Raw genomic sequence first — 20884 nt, 5'->3', positions numbered from 1 at the left:
GCATCAAACCTGGAAGGAGAACTCAGGAACCCCGGATCTCAGGAAGAGCTGGATGTGGTATTTTAAAAATTGTTTTGCATTCATATTCAGTAAGCTCTTCCTCAATGTGCCTTATGTTATTTTTTTGTACTATGCAACTCATGTTGTTTGTTATGGCTTACTGAATGTTTGCACACAGTTCATAAAACATTAAAAAAAATTATAATCAAATTTGATTTTATCGATTTTACTGAAGTTCATACAGAGAAAGTGGGAATATGAAACTAAGGGGCATAGTGTAAGCAATTAGTTGAAACAAATTTAAAGACTGCACATCCTGCTGGCATCAAGGGAAAACTTCAGAAAATCAAGAGGAGTTGCACACGATATATTGCTGCTCCTGTGCTTTATTTGGTGTGGGAATAAAGCACGGGAGCAGCAATATGTCATGTTCAACAAATCTTGATTTTCTGCATAGTGTAAGCAAAGCATAATAAATACATGTGATTTGATTTATGTAAGTGTAAAGAAAATGGCAGTTATACTTTTTAAGATTTTATTGAAGACTGGAAAATGGACAAAATATAATTTTTACAAAAATGTATAAATACAATTTGTGTCACAAGACAACAATGTAAACAAATATCTATTTTTTGCAAGTGAACAGACTTCAGAAGTTTTAAAAAAAACAGCAGACATGTTCAAAGACAGCAGCAGACATGTGACTCACCAGAACAGTGTATAGTGCAGTAATTTCATGAGGTAGACTGTTTTAAGTTGCTATGATTGTACAAAGGTAGAAAAGTGACTTTTGCATATTCAAGTGCCATACATAAAATAAATAGCTTCAATTATATATATTACAGAATAACTGTTTATGTATACTTTTTGAATAAAAATATGTGGCACTGAGAATGAACATTACAGTATTATGGACATAAAGATTCACACATTGAGTAGGGCAGAGTAAGAACCAGAACTATTCCTCATCAGGACCATAGCGGCTAGGGATAAAACCTCTGTACATCCCATTTGGGCCTGGGTACTTGTCACGGAATCTCCAAACACAACAACTTGGGATAACAACTCTGTGGCCTTGTCCAAGTTGACCATACTGCCAAATGACATACTGTCTATATGCAGCAAAGCGGAACTGCCTGTGGCTTTCCCCGGGTGTATTAGCGTCTTCTAATGCTCGGGAGTCATTCCACATGCGTCGAGCCATGCGGAGGACTCCCAACTGCAAAATAAAGGCATCCATGTGAGGCAGGACAGAGATACAGTTTTCAGGTGTTTGTCGACAGCACACCTTTTCTATGTCCCTCATCATATCCCTGCACCTGCCACAGACACATCACTCTGGTTGCCCAGGTGTGGGATGAGTTTGGGCAGAGTCCTGAACCTGTGAGTGTGCCATCAGGTCAAAGATCATGCTTGGGTCCCTTTCAAGGCAGGTCAGAAGCAGCTCGTGAGCCTGTGCGAGATCTAGTTCTTGAATTCTGGCCTGTAAGAGTAGATATTTTCATGTCAATAGATGTTGTTGCCAAGAGCATTATTTTCAACACAAACAAGAAATAAGCTGCTAGACATTTCATCCAAAGACAATAATAATAACAACAATAATAATAATAATAATAATAATAATAATAATAATATTGTACTGCTTTACCTGCTCAGCTGCAATCCTGTCCTGCTGAAACTGCTGAACTCTGACTAGATCCTCATGACTGAGAACAGCAGGTCTACGTGCCCTCCGACCTCTGGCTCTTCTTGTGGCTCTTGTAGCTTCTCTGCTGGTTCCTGGTCTCTCATCATCTGTGCCTGCTGCAGCAGATTCCTGTGTCACACCACGGCCCCTGCCGCACCTGCCGCTCCTGCTGCTCCTGCCTTGGCTGCCCCTAGAAGGGACTGGTCTTCTTGGGCCCCTGCCTTTGGTGCCCCTGAAATGGCCTCTTCTCTCTCCCTTTTCCAGCCTTTGTGTTTTCCCTTTTGAGGTGCCTTCGCCAGAAGAGTCATCATCTTCCTCGGTGCGAGGTTCAGGGATGTAGTCTGGATCTCCTCCAACACTCTCCTCCAAGAAGCACCACAATTTTAAAAAACAAAGACATAAAATTTTAATTTATGAGAACATTAAAGAAAGTTCAAGCACTTTTAACACTGAAGCACAATGTCTGAGCAGAGTGCTAAAGTTAGCTACCGTTAGCAGACAAAACACGTTAGCCTGATAACAAAACAGCTGCAACCGCTCATAACATAATCACTACCGTTACCGGTACAGTGTTTGCGAGGTAAGACGAGGAAGGAGCAAGGAAATATGTATGAATTCAGCAGAAAAATGTAGCACATGACTGTAGACACACATGGAGATGAACTGCTAACTTTACAGTAAATTGGTAGTTTATCAGACTGCCAAGATAAAGAACTTTACGAGGGCATATTGTAACACCTATTAAACTGAAATTTAATAAAATAATTGTTAGTTTTTCACTTACTGGTGCCTCTGAGTCATTGTCTTGCTTGGTCTTCACCGTAGAAAGACGGTCTTCACGTCTTCACTTCTTCTTCTTCTTCCTCTTTACCTGTGCCCACACACGCGTAAATAGAGGAGGCGCGCATTCGCCATACCGCGAACGAGCGGCAGGAGGAAGAGGTGGGTGGGACATACAAGGGAGGACGAGTTGTTGCTGTTGAAGTTTTTTCAAAGAGCTGTGTGAAATGCAAGATAGGTAAAGGTTTTTGTTTTTTTTTTCCGACAAAATCTCAACATCCATCCATCCATTTTCATCTACATATTGGGGGCCATGTCGTGGGGGCAGCAGGCCAGGGAAAGCATCCCAGACGTCCCTTTTTCTGGGGCCTCCTCATCAGATGCCTGAACCACATCAACGACTACCTTTCGATGCGAAGGAGCAGTGGCTATACTCTGAGCTCCCTCAGGATGTCTGTGCTCCTCACCCTATCTCTAAGGCTGAACCCCAGACACCCTACAGAGGAAACTAATTGAATCCACAATCTCATTCTTTCAGTCACTACCCAAAGCTCATGACTCTAGGTGAGGGTTGGGATGTAGATGGGCCAGTAAACTGAAAGCTTTGCCTTCCAGCTCAGCTCCCCCTTCACTATGACAGTCTGGTACAGGGCCAACATCACTGCAGATGCTGCACCAAACCACCAATCCATCTCATGCTCCATTTTACCCTCACTTGTGAACAAGACCCGAGATACTCAAACTCCTTAACTTACGGCGGTAACTCTCTCCCGACACACAGGGGGCAATTTACCGTTTTCCAGCAGAGAACCATGGCCTCAGATTTGGAGGCACTGACTGTAATCCCAACTGCTTCACACTTGGCTGCAAACAGCCCCAGTGCATGTGGTCACGGAGTGATGAAGCCAACAGAACCACATTATCTGCAAAAAGCAGAGACGCAATTCTGAGGTCCCCAAACCAGATCCCTTCCTCCCTACAGCTACGTCTTGAGATCCTGTCAATCAACATCACAAACAGGATTGGTGACAAGGGACAAACCTAGCGGCGGCCAATACACATTGAGAACTTTACACCAAGTACGTGGACGTAGCTCTCACTTTGGTCATACAGGGACCGAATGGCTCGTATCAACGACCCCAGTACCCCGTAATCCCACAGTACCCCCCCAAGACTCCCCAAGGGACACGGTCATAAACTCTCACTTAATCCACAAAACACATGTAGATTGGATTGGCAAACTCTCATGACCCTGCCAGCAGCCTTGCAAGGGTGAAGAGCTGGTCTACTGTTCCAAGACCAGGACAGAAGCTGCATTGCTCCTCCTGAATCAAAGGCACGGCAGTTGGTCAGATGCTCTTTACCAGCACCCTGGCATAAACCTTCCCAGGAAGGCTGTGCAGTGTGATACCCCGATAATTGGAGCACGCCCTCTGTGCCCTTGTTTGAATTTAAACTTTGAACTTATTTTCATAGTGCAACCTGTAATAAAAAATGTGACAACAGACACAGAACCATTCACCCATGGCAGCAGCCGACACACTACCAGCCTGAAGCTTAGCGTGGATTCTGCATACAAATGTACAGATACTGTACACACACAAATGCATATGAAACTGTATGTATGTAACTTAAGACTATGGTGAAGTGAGAGTTAGCAATACATTCTTAGTGCCAAATACATATTTTCTGCAAAGGAAATAAATTAGGGGTTGATTTTAAACAATAAAGTGCACTATGGTATGAAAAGATACACTTTGAAGCACTCTAAAGAGTACATGGAGTATTACGTTAAAGAGTACATGGAGTATTACGCTTGAGAACTTGATGTTTTACTTAGTTTTTGTAGATAAGAGCTGTATTAACTGCAGAAATTCCTGTTGAGTTGTGTATGGAATTAAAAGTTGTGCTCACTGGAGTTTGGGAGAAAAAAAATGTGAGCTGTGTTTTCCACAAGCTAGCAGAAGAGTGAACTTTTCTTGCAAGTGATTACTGCCTATCTTTTGTAAGTGAAAGAGTTCAATGCAACCTGTGTTGGACTGTTAAATAGTTAAAAGAAATTTGACATATTTTGTAATGGTGGATTTCTACTCTGTGTGCACCCATAAATCACAAGCTTTTCTTTGTGTGTGTGTTGTTTTGTTTGTTTTTACACGCATGGTTAAGTTTAGCCAACACACACACGTGGTTGGGTTTAGGACAAAAGAACAGGGTTTGACTTTACAAACTTACGGGAAGCGAACACTGGCCTCCCAGGTAAAGGTCGGTGGTTGTTGGACCTATCCATTATCCCCCCCACCGACCCTACTCAGACTTTCACCGCCTTAACTTACGTAGTCATCCCGCCGCATTTCCCCTTGACGCAGCTGGGCACCTTTAAACAATAATGGCCGCTGTCATGCTGACATGAAAGGACAGATTTTTTCTGACACTGGAAGTCACTGACCAACCACCGGTTGTTAATAACTTTAGAATGATGCTCAGCCTGAAGAGATTACATGGAGCTGTCGCAATGGGGGCCCACCACCCGCAGGGACAGAAATCGGGGGCAGGTGCATTGTGTGCCGGGGGGGGGGACTCTTGCTTTTTCCAGAGTTGCTCAGAGTGAGAGGCGCCAGGCGGGTGTGGGGATACTCACAAGCCCCCGGCTGAGCGCCACCGTGTTGGGGTTCTCCCTGGTGAAAGAGAGGGTCGTCTTGATGCGACTGCGGGTCACAAAGAGAAGTTGGCCTCAAGAAAGTTCTGGCAGACCGTTAGCCAACTCAGGAAGGGAAAGCAGGGCTTGTCTCAGGCTGTGCTCAGCAGAGAGGGAGAACTGCTGACCTGAACTGGGGACATTGTCGGGCAGTGGAAGGAGCACTTTGAGGACTTCCTGAACCCGGCCATCACATCCACCGTGAACAAGGCAGAGCCTGAAGACTCCGGGTAACTCTCGCCCATATCCCTGGCAGAGGTTGCTGAGGTAGTTAAAAAGCTCCCCAGTGGCAAGGTGCCGGGTGTGGATGAGATTTGCCCTGAGATGCGGAAGGCTCTGGACACTGTTGGGCTGTCTTGTCTGACATGCCTTTTCAGTGTCGCGTGGAGGTCGGGTACGGTGCCTTCAGAGTGGCAGACCAGGGTGGTGGTCCCCATCTTCAAAAAAGGGGACCAGAGGGTGTGCTCCAATGATCGGGGTATCACACCGCTTAGCCTCCCCGGTGAAGTTTACTCCAGGGTGCTGGAAAGGAGGCTCCAACCGAATGTCAAACCTCAGATTCAGGAGGGGCAATGCGGATTCTGTCCTGGTAGTGGAACAGTGGCCCAGTCTTTACCCTTGTGAGGCTGCTGGAGGGGTTGTGGGAGTTTGCCCATCCAGTCTACATGTGCTTTGTGAACATGGAGAAGGCTTATGACCGCGTCCCTCAGGGGGTCTTGTTGGGGGAACTGCGGGAGTATGGGGTGCCAGGCTCGCTGCTACGAGCCATACGGTCCCTGTATGACCAAAGTGAGAGCTGTGTGAGCATATTTGGTGTAAAGTCAAACACGTTCTCAGCGGGTGTTGGCCTCCGCCAAGGTTGTCCCAATCCTGTTTGTGATTTTCACAGACAGGATCTCTTGGCGCAGCCGGGGGGGGGAAGGGGTCTGGTTTGGGGATCTCAGAATTGCATCTCTGCTTTTTGCAGATGATGTTGTTCTGTTGGCTCCATCACACCATGACCTCCAGCATGCACTGGGGCGTTTTGCAGCCGAGTATGAAGCAGTTGGGATGAGAGCCAGCACCTCCAAGTCTGAGGCCATCGTTCTCTGTCGGAAAACAGTGGATTGCCCTCCCCGGGTTAGGGGAGAGTTACTGCCTCAAGCAAGGGAGTTCAAGTATCTCGGGGTCTTGTTCACAAGTAAGGGTAGAATGGAGCGTGAGATGGATTGGCAGGTTGGTGCGGCCTCTGCAGTGATGTGGGCACTGCACCAGTCTGTCGTGGTGAAGACGGAGTTGAGCCAGAAGGCAAAGCTTTCAATTTACTGGTCCATCTACGTCCCAACCCTCACCTATGGTCATGAGCTCACCTATGGTCATGAGCTCTTGGCAGTGACCAAAAGAATGAGATCGTGGATACAAGCGGCGGAAATGAGTTTCCCCTGTGGGGTGGCTGGACTCAGCCTTAGAGGTAGGGTGAGGAGCTCGGACATTTGGAGGGAGCTCGGAGTAGAGCCACTGCTCCTTCGCGTTGAAAGGGGTCAGTTGAGGTGGTTCGGGCATCTGACTAGGATGTGTCCTGGATGCCTCCCGCTGGAGGTATACCGGGCACGTCCCACTGGTAGGAGGCCCCGGGGTAGACCCAGAACAAGCTGGACGGATTACATATCTCGTCTGGCCTGGGAACGCCTTGGGGTCCCCCAGGATGAGCAGTAAAGTGTTGCTGTGGGGTACTTTGCTCGGCCTGCTGCCCCCGCAGCCAGACCCGGGATAAGCCGATGAAAATGGATGGATAGATGGATAGAATGGGGCCAGGCTGAGAAAACAGTATGTTAAAAACCTGTGATGAATATTCTGTGTACATAATCAATAAAATGTATTATAAGCTAATTGTTTCATTAGAAAATCAGAACAGTATTTCCCCTCGATTTTCCAGTGACACTAAGATCCACCATCCGTTCTAACAGACGGATACTTTTGAGAAAAAAAAAATCCTGCGTAAAATCTATCAATTCTTGATATGACTTTTTGATATGTCTATGTAATACAACATCTCATTTTTACTTTAAACCCAAATGATGTACTCAAACAAAATGATTAGTAGACTAGACTAGTAGACATGCCTTGCACTTCCTCTGTGCCTCAGTCAGCCACACTTGCTGAAAAAGGGGGTATGGCTCTAATGCAGTCCACTGTAGATGTGGAGCACTGTGATTGGTTTATAGTAGGTCTGTCAAGCGATTAAAACAATTAATCTAATTAATTACATGCTTTATGATTAATTACTCTCAATTAATCACAAACATCAATTTCTGCAGTTAAAGTATGTAAGAAATTTCAATTTAAATGAATTTTGGCAGTTGTGGTGTAGTAAAGCTGCTGGATTTTGGACACAACTGTCCCCTTGTCCTCAACCACTGAAACTGGTCTGCAGTCCACTGTAATCCATTTTGAATCATCTCATCTACCTCCATCATGTGACAAAGCCACTGTGGCCTTCAATGGACACCGGGTCAAAGGACACCACTGAACACAACTAATTTAGGCTGACCAAACGTCCTCTTTTGCCCGGACATGTCCAATTTTTACGTCCTGTCCGGGGCGTCCGGGAGGGTGTTTATAAATTGAATGTAATGTCCGGTTTTCCGTGTGTGTGTGTGTGTGTGTGTGTGTGTGTGTGTGTTAGAGTGTGGCACGGGCCGCATATTTCTGTCCGAACCCGACAGTCATTCTGTTTTGTTATGTCCGAAACCGAACCGAGCCCGACAAATTTAATTACTAAAGCACTGAGTTTGTGTCACACAGTTGTTATGGTTACTGGCTATTTAACAGGCCAGGCGTACGCCGTGGGTGCTCTGCGGAGAGGGAGACCTCTGTGTTTGAGACGGGAGCGGGCCGCGGAAGGTCCGAGGCTTCCAGTGAGGGGAGAGGGAGACATATAACAAAATAAGATAAAATAGGAAAACTTGTCGCCCTCTTTTATTTTCAGCGTTTAATCAAGGCGGAGGCGGGCGGCGAAAGGTCCGAGGCTTCCAGCGAGGGGAGAGGTAGAAACAAACAGCCAATGTGTGTGTGTTCTGTTCAGGTGTTGTCATGTAAATAACAGTCCCCAAGCAATAAACAGGACAGACAATAGGATTTTATTTATTTTTACACTACATTTTCACTGAAAGCTGACCGAATCCGACCCGAGCCCGAATACAATTTATACATTTTTGACTGAACCCGGCCCGACCCGTCGGGTAGGCCTACCGTCGGGACCCGTCAGGCTTGGACTGGGTAGCCACACTCTAGTATGTGTATGTGTCCCCTATCTATAGGGGCCTATCTGAATTTCTGTCTTTGAGAGATATTATTTTGTAATATAACTGAATTTTCTATCCATACATATAAACTTTAAATATATTAAAATTTTAAGGCATCTTTGAGTAAACTGCGAGTATCATTTAAGTAGGCTATCTCGTGGTGCTGACATTTGGATTTATTTAGTTGGTAAATGTGTAAACAGGTCTGGCAATCAGGCCATGAACATTTTTTTTTTGTCATTATTAGAATGTCTAGAATAGGTAAATACTAAATTATTGTTGAATGCATGCATCAAATTAGATTTTCAGATTGTTATGTCTGTGTTGTAATTTTACAACGTTGGGTGAGGATGGTAGTCAAAATAGCATTATGCACCTTGCACATTACATGGGGACATTGCACTTCTCAAATGTTCACATATGGTAAAATACTTACTTATTACTACTAGAAATATAACGTATTTGATGATTTACAATTTCTAAATGTGTTTTATCTGTTTAGACCAGATTTGAGTAACTCTGGATGAATAAATGATTTCTTGTTGTGGTATTTCAAGCCCGTTCAGTAGTCCAGTATTTGAAACTATGGCTGTATTTTATCAGTAAAAATACATATACAACAGTTTTTCTGGGCTTCGTTTGTTTGCTCAAATATCTAAAGCCAGACACTGGTTGTGTAGGAAGGACATGATTGCACATTTTCCAGTGAAGACAAAGAGAGGACGCTGCAAACACTGCAATAAAGGTACCACTATACATGAACACTGGGCACTGGTTTTTGAACAAAGTTGTCATCGCTGTCTTCTCCCACTAATCTGGGTTCTGCCAGCGTGTCCTGGGTCTGCCCCGAAATTTCATTGTTTTTTTTTTTTTAGCCCAATAAATTATGATTCATAAAAATATGACTGTTGTGTGATTATTATTCATGATATTTACTGTTACAGAGCTTTGTAAGCAATCCACACTGCAAATGAACCCTTAGTTGCTCACTGTATTTGTTCTGACAGCTTGAGTGCAAATACACAAATTCTGCTCCCATCCAGGCCCAATGTTGCAATATTAACAGCATTTCTGTAAAAACGTAGTAAAACGTAAAAACTGAAATAACCCTTCAATTTCTGCATTAGAGACCTCCTTTAACAACATCTGAGAGGTGAAAAAAATGTTTTGCTCTTTTTTCTATTTTTGAGTTTTACAGGGTTAAACTGTGAGTGACTCTATCCTGTTGTTATCTATTCATATTTTCTATCCTCATAAGAATTATGGTACAAATTCCTTAAACTCATCTGTTGGTCTCCTTTACTCTTGCTACTTAATTCTTCTTGTTTAATGCTCATTTCTCCTGTGAATGAAATTACAGTATTTGCTGCGCTGCTAGAAACACGCACATCTGTACCATCAGCGTCTACTAAAGAAAGCTAGAGATGCTCACATGTAGAAAAACTGTCATTACTGTGTTTGACTGAGTGCTGTGCTTGCTTTTTTTGCCTCAGACAGGATTCAGACTGCAACATCCCTGCTGTGTGTGTGTGCATTCTGTTTTATTTCATCACATTTCTCCCCTCTCTCTCTCTCTCTCTCTCTCTCTCTCTCTCTATCTCTCTCTCTCTCTCTCTCTCTCTCTCTATCTCTCTCTCTCTCTCAGAGTTGATGCTATTCCATGCAATGTCTTATGATGTGTGATGTAGTGTGAAGGGCTGCTCGGGGCAGCTACAGAGCTGAAACGCTTCACAGCTCTCTGACAGTGACAAAACTGACACTCTGCCTGCATGCTGTCGTGTGTGTCAGGCTCAAGGTGCCCTTTTTGTCATTTAACTCGATGTGAAAATCCTCAGCTCATCTCACGTCTCTGCACCTTACTGAACGCCTGCCACATAATCCTCCATCTGAAACTGGACACTTCAGTCTGGGAACTGCTGTCACTGCTAACAAAACTGTCACCCAGGTTGCTACTTAAGCACTTAATGAATGTGAGAAATATTCACAACATATGAATAAAGCTGAAATAAACCAAAGACTAAAGAATGTCAAAGGAAGAGCAGAGGCTAATGTTGAAGGACTTACAGGACAGCCACTAACAAAACAGTAAGCAAATCACATAGATTAAAGGATCTTTAGAGATAGTGGACCATTGTGAAATGTTCATATTTACCATTTCATGACAGGCAAACTTCTGTGGCACTTGCACACATGAGCTATTCTCTCTGAGAAGCAAAGGCAAAATAGCTGTGATGTTGTACCACTGCAACACCTTATCGAGAACAGGTCTGGAAGGACAGTTGAGCATACAAATATCATACATGAAAGCGTGACACTGTAGACTGCTTTGGATCACATCTCCAACAGTCAACACTGATGCCTTTTAACCATAAGGATAATATTTTCCTGTTGTATATTTTATACAACAGTTAGTTCCGGCCCTGCAATCTGATTGGTCGAGAGACAGTAAAACCGTGACGATATTGGAGTACAACATCACTGTTATTTCACTGTGTATGTATCACTCCGCCTCACAGCTGATTGCAATCAACAATCAAATCAAAACTGACGGTTAGTGTCAGTTAAGTCAGCAGTTGTGTTGCATCCCTGGAAAAGTATTTAAACAAACTTCCACCAGATGCAAATGCCCTTTATTTGAAGCCCAGGATGACAGCAGCTCACACAGACAATATCTGGTACACTAAAGCTCCACTGGGAATAAACTCACTCACACAGATGCTGCCGAAGATGTGTAAAGAGGCGGGGACAACAGCTATCTACACCAATCACAGCCTTAGGGCAACTGCCATACAGAAGCTGTCAGATGCGGGTCTTGAAGCTAGGGAGATCATGACAGTGAGTGGGCACAGGTATGATGTTGTTTTAACGTAGCCTCTCTGTAAAGTTAGTCTTCTAATTAGGAGTCGGGCCCTAAATATACCTTTTGTCTTGCAGGTCTGAGAGCTTGTTAAAAAGCTACTGGAAGCCATCCATGGAGAGCAGAAAATGATGGAGCAACATACTGTCAGATCAGAAGGCAGAGTCAGCTGTGCCTGTGAAGCGACAGTCCACCATGCAGTCACCAGAGACTTATTTCACCGGCTGCACAATTAATGGAAATGTGCAGATAAATGTGTATATAGAGTAAGTGCCTGTCGCACCATGTCTGCGTTACATAGCAACGGTGACAGCGGAGTCCTGAGGGAACTATTTTTGTTGGCGGAAGACAAATAAAATGCTTAAATTATCTATTTTGTCCTCATTTTTCAACATTTCTTAATCAGCCTTGCTTATTTAACTGTTGAACTGTTATATAAAAGCAATATCACACTCGAGCTTGTGATGTTATACTCGTATATCTTCCCAGCTGTGATTGTCTTCGGCACTCGGGCTGCGGCCTCGTGCCTATGACCAAATCACAGCCGTGACGATATAGGAGTATAACATCACTCCCTCTCGTGTGATATTGCTTAAATGATGAAGTTGTAATGGCTGCATTGTCTCTATGTTAAGTGTTGTGGAATAGCTGCAGAAATGATAATGGAGATCCTAATAAACTAAACCAACCCTAACCCAAAACTGTCTACTTCCACCCTATTTCAAAAGTAATGTGAATTGGGTGAATTGGTGATTCTTGCCACAATTGTATACCCATCTCTCTGAATTCAGAAATAGGGAGGGAAAGTGGAAAGGATCAAAGTCCATACTAAAGGTTTTAAATGCATGATGACAGGGTCAGTTTAAATGCACTGCAGTTTAGTTCTGATTAAAAATGTTGCTGCTGTTGCTATGGCTTGAAATGCACTTTTTATATCTTTTTACAATCATCCTTCCCCAGTTCCCCAAATTCTGCATCATGATCAGGGTTGTGTGAATTGAAGCGAGCACACACCCTCCAAATATCACACTCATCTGCCTGCCAGATTAGGTCAAATCTGCATTGCATAAAACCCAGGGGAGGATTACTAATCAGGCATCATTACCGGCTCACAACCTCAGAGCTTTTCCTGAGAAAAGGCCCCGACACTGTCCCAACCCTGCTCAATATTATATCAGGGAGAGCTTTGTTTCTTTTTGTACATGTGTGTATTCTCCTCCCTGGAAGATACAGCCTGAAGTGCCCAAAGAACCTGCTCATTGATCACAGAAACACAGACATATTCGCTCTCTCTCTCTCTCTCTTTTACTCACACACATCAGTGCATCCTCCTGCTCCCTACAAGAGAGACCTTGTGAGAGCTCAGAGGCCGAGTTAGAAAGAGCACTGTCTTCATATTAAAGCAATCCATCTTCACTATTCTCTGATTATATTGAGGATCTTAATCAAGAACATGTTGCTTTTCTGTTTATAATCTCCTCAATTCATAACAAGAGGGGCAGCCTAAACTGCAGTACAGCCAGTGAGACTCATGAACATCCCACAGTTCTAACACACACACACACACACACACACACACACACACACACACAAATGTACTTAAAATCCTACTTTTAACTTACAAAGCTTTAAATGGTCAGGCTCCATCATATCTTAGAGAGCTCATAGTGCCATATTATCCCACCAGAACACTGCGCTCTGAGAACGCAGGGTTACTCGTGATCCCTAAAGTCACCAAAAGTAGATCAGGAGCCAGAGCCTTCAGCTATCAGGTTCCTCTCCTGTGGAATCATCTTCCCGTTGCGGTCCGGGAGGCAGACACCGTCTCCACTCTTTAAGACTAGACTTAAGACTTTCCTTTTTGATAAAGCTTATAGTTAGGGCCGGCTCAGGCTTGCCCTGTACAAGCCTCTAGTAAAGCTGACTTAGGCCTCGTCTGCCGGGGGGACTCCAATAATACACCGAAGACCTTCTCTCCTTCTACCATTCCCCATTGATTGATTGATGATACAGGGGTTAACAATCAAAGTACTGTGATACTGTGAGCAGGGTGATATATTGCGATTTTTTGGTCTCATTTTAAGAGCTAGCAATGTGCTCTTTTAAACTGTTTCATAGGCCTGTGTACTCTGGCTATATTTTGGTACATTGGAGTGAAAGAGTCAAATGGCTGAAGACACATTATGGCACTGCTATCTCGCAGTAGGGGGGTTAAATGCAACATAAAATGGACCACATTAACAGATCTTGCATGTGTATTATGATTTAAAAACTGATACAGTATTTATTAGAAACAATGAAGTATCACAGAACATAATACTGCAATACTCAAATGTACTGATATTTTCTTACACCCTTATGAAAGACCATAAAAACAAATGACCATAGGAAAGGAAAACTGCTGCTGGACCAGTACCGCTTCAGAAGTCATTTCTCTTCCTAAGGGGTCGATCTCAGTCAGCTTCCTTAAAGATAGACAGAATTGGTCAACCAGCTATTGTTATAGGTGGAGTCAAAGAATGCCACAATGCAAAGTGGATACATTGTCCATGACTTTCCTCAAATGAGAAACCTCATTGTGCATTATTGCTAATGCTGTTGATGGCCAACATATCTCAGTTTTTAAGATTTTTATTTAGAAAACTGCTCAGCTTCGGTTACATGTTTTCTGCTCTGAGATAATGTCACTGCATATCATTAAAGATACAAAGAGTATACTAAAGACTTCTTCATTGTCTGTTGTAATGAATAATAAGACTAATTTGCCAAAAAACTGGTGTGTACCTTTAAGATGAGTTCAGTCAGGGCCACTTTAGTCAAAGAAAACAAAGACTCCAAAGACAGCAAAGACTCCCCAGGAACAGAACAAGCATCAATGACAAACAGAAATGACAATGATAAGCCAGACACAACATGAGGAGAAGCTGGGGCGGAGGCAGGTTGCAAAGTGACTTGCAGAGGAAGCAGTTACAGTAGGCAGGACAAAGTAGTTTAAATAGAATGTCCCAATTTGCCAATTGGTTGCATAGACACAAATCATGTGATCTATCACCTGATCCATCAGTTGATTGGGCTGCTTGAGATCAGCTGATGTAGCTGGGATGTGAGCTAAGCTTGACATTGTGTCCTGTCTGAACTAACATTATGCTCTATTACTTTCTTAGATAGAGAGTGGGAGAGCAGACTGAGTGTAAGTGAATGAGAGGAGAATTACTATAACTTTTGTGGAGCTTCCAAACTGCACATCAGCATTTTTTTAGTGAGTGGGCAATTTTTTTTTTCTTAACACCAGCACAATGGGATTTGAGGTATGTCTGTGCTCCTGTGTTTCTGTACTGAAGGAGACCCAGTGTCTTCACAAGAAATTAGATTCTAAAAATTTCTTCAAGGGCCAGACAATGTGGCTCAGTGGTGGATCCAGAATGTGGCTCATGAGTGGACCTGGAAAATCTGGATGGGCCTGGGTTTTTTAAAGCTTAGATATGTCTAAAAATGATAGATATGGAGTTAAAAAAAGAAACAAACAAAAAAACTGGTGGATTGGTAGTGAATTTTAGTATGCCTAGCATACATGTTAAAATACAGGCATATCAGTGAGCCAGATGCTGTTTCCATCATCAAAGAGAGAATTTAACTCACACGACTGATGAGCTGTTTCTGCAATCACAATACTTGCCCTTTTGTTTTTCATAATGCTCCAGCATGATTCTGATGTTTTCTTTTGATGCTTATGTTCACAGTATAAAATAAAGACTTAAAAAACATGCTCTGCTAATTAGACAAAAAATAACAATGGATGAATACAGTGACAGAGACTAACACTTCTCAAATTACTTTTTCTATTTCTGCACTATTTTCAACTGTTTAAAGTTTGACCGGCATTTTTTTTTATCTTGTTGCACCCTATTCTTCTGCACTAGTATAAGGGCACCTGACTGAAAAATTAGTGCCGCCTGCTGCCTATCTCTGTCAATCTGCTGGCCGACAGATTGACAGCTTGCCCACCCTATCAGAAATATGCGATTTACCTCTTACGTGACTGACTTTAATGAATCTGATTGGGTGGGAAAGCTGTCAGTCTGGGTGGGCCTGTGTCAATTTAGGCCCACACGTAAATCGACCTCTGATTTGGCCAGTCCACCCTTCTTTACAGCCTAGTACCTACATTCCTGTATTCTTCACTTGGGAGACTGTGGTTCAAGAGGTAGACTGGTCATCTACCAATCAGGATGCTGGTGGTTCTGTCCCTGGCCCCTGCAGTCTTGTAGCTGAAGTGGCCTTCAGCAGATACTAAGCCCCTAATTGCTCCTGATTGCAGTGGCATCAGTGTGTGACTGTGAATGCTTATTCCCTTCTGATGCACTCTGCATGGTAGCCTCTGCCACCAGTGTATGAATGGTGCTTGTTTTGTAAAGTGTGTTAAGTTGTTGCTAAGACTAGAGAAGTGTGATATAAATGCAGTCCATTTACTACCAACCACAACACATACCATAAGTTTTTAGATTGATTTCAAACTTCCGAAACAGAGATTTGGTTTAAGTTTATTTCGATACACCATGGCAATCAACTTGCAAAAACTGAAACTTGATCTAATGGTCAACAATAAGACATGGTAAGTTTAAATGGATCCATATAGCATGCCTTCCAAAGAAACTGTGAAAAGTTCTTCACAAGTAATACAAAACTCTAAAAGTGAGATTCTCAGAGTCAATGCTAAGGATCAGTATGGGTACCGCTCCACGCATCTATTAATGGTAAGCCGGTGTTAGCTTAAATAAAGCCGATCAAATGTTGACCCTTTCTTTACTGTACTTTGCTGTGTTTTGTTCAACTCAGCCTTCTAGTGTTGCAGTGGTGCTCTCCTTTATGAAAACCTTCAGTGCAAGGACAATTAAGCCCCCTTTCCACCAAACACTTTGAGTATAGTACCTTTGAAACCAAAAGTAACCCTTCAGACATGGTACCTAGACCCTAGGTCCATTTAAGCCGTTTCCGTGGAGCAGTGCGGTACGGGTCAGTTCAGTTCGGTACACTTTCTTTCCGTTTCCACTGTGAAAAGTTGTGCATGGTACCAAAGGAACCATTCCGTACCATCCCCATTTTTGGCACACCTTCTGTTGGGGTACCTAGCACACAGATCTAGTACTAATCAATGGAGCTGTGAACACTGAAGCCCAGTCAATAGTGGACTGTGACTCTGCACAGGGCTGAGCTGTGGCTGGTTTTGAGGCTCATGTAACCACTGGTTATACCGTGGAAAAAGATCAGTAAACTGTAACTATAAAATGAAAAGATGTTTTCTGCCTCTCACAGCAGCTGTTGGCAAAGAAAAGAAACAATTCACTGAGGCCGACTGCCGGTGACTTTTAAGGTGGACCGTTACCTTCTAATATTGCTCAATGCATGAGTTGAAGACGTGAATCAATCAACACACTGTGACAACTTTGACCATTACTTTAGTTTTTATACAACAGACACTTTTAGTATGAGTGGATCTTCAAGAGTTTTGGGGAGTTTTTCCTTATTCGCTGTGAGGGTCCAAAGGACAGAGGGATGTTGTATGCTGTTAACCACCCTAAGGCAAATTATGATTTGTGATATTGGGCTTTATAAACAAAATTGAATTGAAAATTGAATTGAAAGTTTATATATATTAATTTCAGCCAGGTTATGTGAACTGCATATATTCTGATCCTCACTTGGAGAAAAAAATAGTGTCGGCACACCGTTCCTTTGGGCAACACCAAACTCCCAAGCTTGCCTTAGAAGGACTAAATGCACAAACCCGCTATTTTTAAATATCTCATGGAGAGAGACTCTCACTGCAGCCTGTTTTATTTTGTTCTGACGGCAATGTCGGCGTGCAACCTCACTCTGTGGACGATAAACAAGGCGCAGACTTCCATCTGTGTCCCCGATAATAAGGAAATAAGTGAGTGCTGGGCGGAGCAGAGAGTGACAACAAGTCTGCCCACATTTAAAGAGTACTATTTGGAGTGGAAACGCTAGGGTCAAGGTACCATGTCTGAAGGTTTACTTTTGGTTCCAAAGGTACCATACCGAAAGTGTTTGGTGGAAACGGCTCCGCTCCCTGTATTTCCTCATTACCGGTGACACAGATGGAAGTCTGCACCTAGTTTACTGTCCACAGAACGGGTTTGCACACTGACATTTTCAGAAGAAAATAGAACAGGCTGCAGTGAGAGGTTCTTTTGATGGGATATTTAAAAATCGCGGGTTTGTGCATTGAGTTTTTCTCAGGCAAGTACAGGGGTTTAGTATTACTGTAGCCCACAGGAACGACGCTCTATGACATTTTTTTTCTCCAAGTGGGGATTAAAATATATGCAGTTCACACAATTTGGTCAAAATGAATATATATTTTTTAACGCTTGAAGATCCACTCATTACTAAAAGTGTGTGTCATCCAAGAGAGACAAAAAAAACCAATGGAATGGTCAGACTTGTCATATTGAAATTTAAGGTGTGCTGATGGATTAACATCGACAACTCATGCACTGAGTAACATTACAAGCAGGAGGATCAGAATATATGCAGTTCACATAACCTGGCTGAAATTAATATATATTAACACTTGAAGATCCAATCATACTACAAGTGTGTGTCGTATAAAAACTAAAGTAATGGTCAAAGTTGTCACAGTGTGTTGAATGATTCACGTCATCAACTCATGCACTGACATTACAAGTTAACATTCCACCTTAAAAGTTGCTGGCAGTCAGCCCAGTGAATTAAATAATTTTTTTCTCAGACTACAGCTGCTGCTAGAGGCAGCAAAACATCTTTTCATTTAATAGTTAGTTTACTGATATATGTAACACTTGCCACGGTATGAACAGTGGTTACATAGGCTTCAAAACCAGCCGCAACTCGGCCCTGAGCAGACTAACTGTCCTCTTTTGACCAATCAACGGACTGCCATGTTTCCAGCTCCACCTTTTAGTACCAGATCTGTGTGCTAGGTACCCGAACAGAGGGGTGACCAAAAATGGGGACGGTTAGGAATGGTTCCATTGGTACCATCCATGACTTTTCACAGTGGAAACAGAAAAAAAGCGTACCGAACTAAACTGAACCGTATCTGAGTGCTTGGTGGAAATGGGGCTTTAGATTGTGTGAATGAGAAAATTATATGGGCACAACAGTGTAACTAACTGTATTCTGACATCTTGGCATAATACAGAGATTTGCTAAAATGAAGCTATGAATCTAACTCTCTCTTTCTCATTAGCAAAAAGTAGTAAACACACTAAACAATAGCGGCCTCTCATTTTTAGCTGGTGGTTAAAACAATAAATGTAGCTGATGGCAGGTCATATCAGCCGTTGCTAATTAACTTTAATTCTGTGAGTGACTTGATGGCAGGCCAAAATTAAACTCGTCTCATTAAAATGCTCTCTGCTGGCAGTCTCCTGTACCACTTGTAAGGGCAGAGCTTCTGCTGTGTCACTTTACTTCTGACAACTCCAACACAGTGTGATGTGTCTGATTGCTTGTAAAAAAACTTTAAAAAATCCTCACAGCTTTTGGGATTTTGAAAGAACCTCAAAGAACAGACCTTTTCCCACCAGATCTAGAGGTGTAACTGCTCACCATAAACAGTAAATTCTGTGATGTATATCCGACTATGTATGGTAGACCAAAGTTAAACAGGACGTGGGTCTGTAAATTGTGATGGATGTTTACAGTGAACAGTTTGAGTAGTCATTTTACTGAAAATAGGGTTGTTAAAAAGGGGATGCTTGGGGCACTGGTGGCTTAGTGGTAGAGCAGGCGCCCCATGTACAAGGCTGTTGCCGCAGCGGCCCAGGTTCGACTCCAGCCTGCGGCCCTTTGCTGCATGTCACTCCCTCTCTCTCTCCCCCCTTCATGCTTGTCTGTCCTATACATTAAAGGCTAAAAAGCCCCAAAAAATATCTTTAAAAAAAAGAGGATACTTAAGGTTTAGTACCTAACCTTAGTGTTTTGCTCAACATAGCTCCTCCTGAGTAGCTTTTGAATGTGAGTGTGTAAGAGACAGACAAAATGAGAGACAAAAAGGTGGGTATTCTTGGTAGCATTATGCTGAGTAATGCAGTACAGCACAGAAAATGCACAAAAGAGAATACAGACATTAGTTAGGAAATGCTGGGAAGAGATCAAGAGATGGATGGATGTAGTTGGAAAAGCATTCTAATGAGAGTGTCAAAGCAGAGACACAGAGAGGAGGAGCTCAGAGCCATAGTCTTGCGTTCCTCCTCACCTTGTTTGTCTTCATGGCCTTAAAATGGCCCAGATGTTCCTGATGTCCTCATTACTGCCTGTCTATCCCTCAGACAGCAATGCATATCCTCACATTTCAGGCAAACTCAGAGTTAGTTGTCAAGGAGAGCAGTGTAGGAGTTATGCAGCCTGTCACAGAGGTGAAGAGGGAACGAAAGGAATGAAGCAAATAAAGATTGAAAGAATGCAGGTGGAAAAGGCTGCTGCATAATGCATGTTGGAGGGAGAAAACAGAGATGAGTTAAGGCAGAAAGACAGAAAGAGAGACAGGAAGAAAAAAAGGAAGTTTAGATAATTTTTCAGGTCAAAAAGGCCTTTGTTCCTGAAGTCAAGAATCATCATTATTATTTTCACCTGGTCTTCTTGTCTTCCAGTCAGGAAAATCCATGCTGTCAAGTATCATTTAATAACTCTGAAAACTTAATTATGCTCAAAAGCTCAGGTCAACTTTCAGAGATTGACATTTTGAGAGAGTAATAGACTTGAGGGCAAAGTATGGTGTAGTCCATGTCACTGAATAGGTAGCAGGACTGCTGGCATTTCACAATGACAGCATTCCTGCCAACCAGTACCACATCAGTGTAATACTGTACAGTACTACATATGCACATGGACACGTCCAGCTGTCTCTATGTTTTGCCACTAAATTTCTGCTAAATTTGTACTAAATTTCTCACTCCAAAGTTATTGAAAATCGGCGTATGACCAATGACTTCCGGCGTCATACACCATCGAGAAAACCCATCCTTTCACACTGGCATAATACGCAGCCGTTTGCCGTTATTGTTTAACGGCCCAGCTCTATCAGGGAGAAACGCAGTGGGACAACAACAAAAGTCAAGGCGGCGGAAGTCCGAGTAGGGCAGGTGGACGTGTGCCTGTTTTGGCAAAACGCAACCATGTGCTTTTGATGTTGAAGGAAGAAAACATCAATTTGCGTTGTTGTACAGACAAAGTATGTTTATTTTGAAAGAGACTGTATGCAAACTTTACATTTACTGTGAAAACAGAAGTGTATTTTAAACATACAATGCATGTGCCAGGCTGAAGTTGACACAGCATCCCAGAACGTGAACAACCAATGCACCCAGGATACCTTGCATGTCATATCTCAATGTGGAAAGTCCATGACCACACACTGACATGTGACATGGTCGGGGGCTAGAATGTGTTGTACATTTGGGCTCTTGTGTCTCTTTTACAAGTGTTGGTGGTGTTTTTTGTGGTTGGCTTTGGACAATGGTGGCGTGTGGCTACAAGTCATCATCAGGATGAGAAAATCAACTCACCAGTCTGTA

The 20884-nt window shown here is 43.0% G+C and overlaps 1 protein-coding gene and 1 long non-coding RNA gene across 4 annotated transcripts in view; both read right to left on the bottom strand.

The window, feature by feature from the left end:
• Positions 1-20884, bottom strand: part of tmtc1 (transmembrane O-mannosyltransferase targeting cadherins 1) — a 340296-nt gene that overhangs the window by 190992 nt on the left and 128420 nt on the right. The window lies entirely within an intron of this gene.
• LOC144461773 (uncharacterized) lies at positions 525-7075 on the bottom strand. The gene is made up of 3 exons (XR_013490405.1): positions 2472-7075; positions 1649-2050; positions 525-1483 (listed from the first exon to the last, which is right to left on the bottom strand). It is a non-coding gene; the product is annotated as an uncharacterized LOC144461773 (long non-coding RNA).

The sequence above is a fragment of the Epinephelus lanceolatus genome, chromosome 23, assembly GCF_041903045.1.
Source record: "Epinephelus lanceolatus isolate andai-2023 chromosome 23, ASM4190304v1, whole genome shotgun sequence".
NCBI lineage: Eukaryota > Metazoa > Chordata > Actinopteri > Perciformes > Serranidae > Epinephelus > Epinephelus lanceolatus.
Note: the sequence above shows the minus strand (reverse complement) of the source record. Positions and strands in the feature narration are given on the sequence as shown.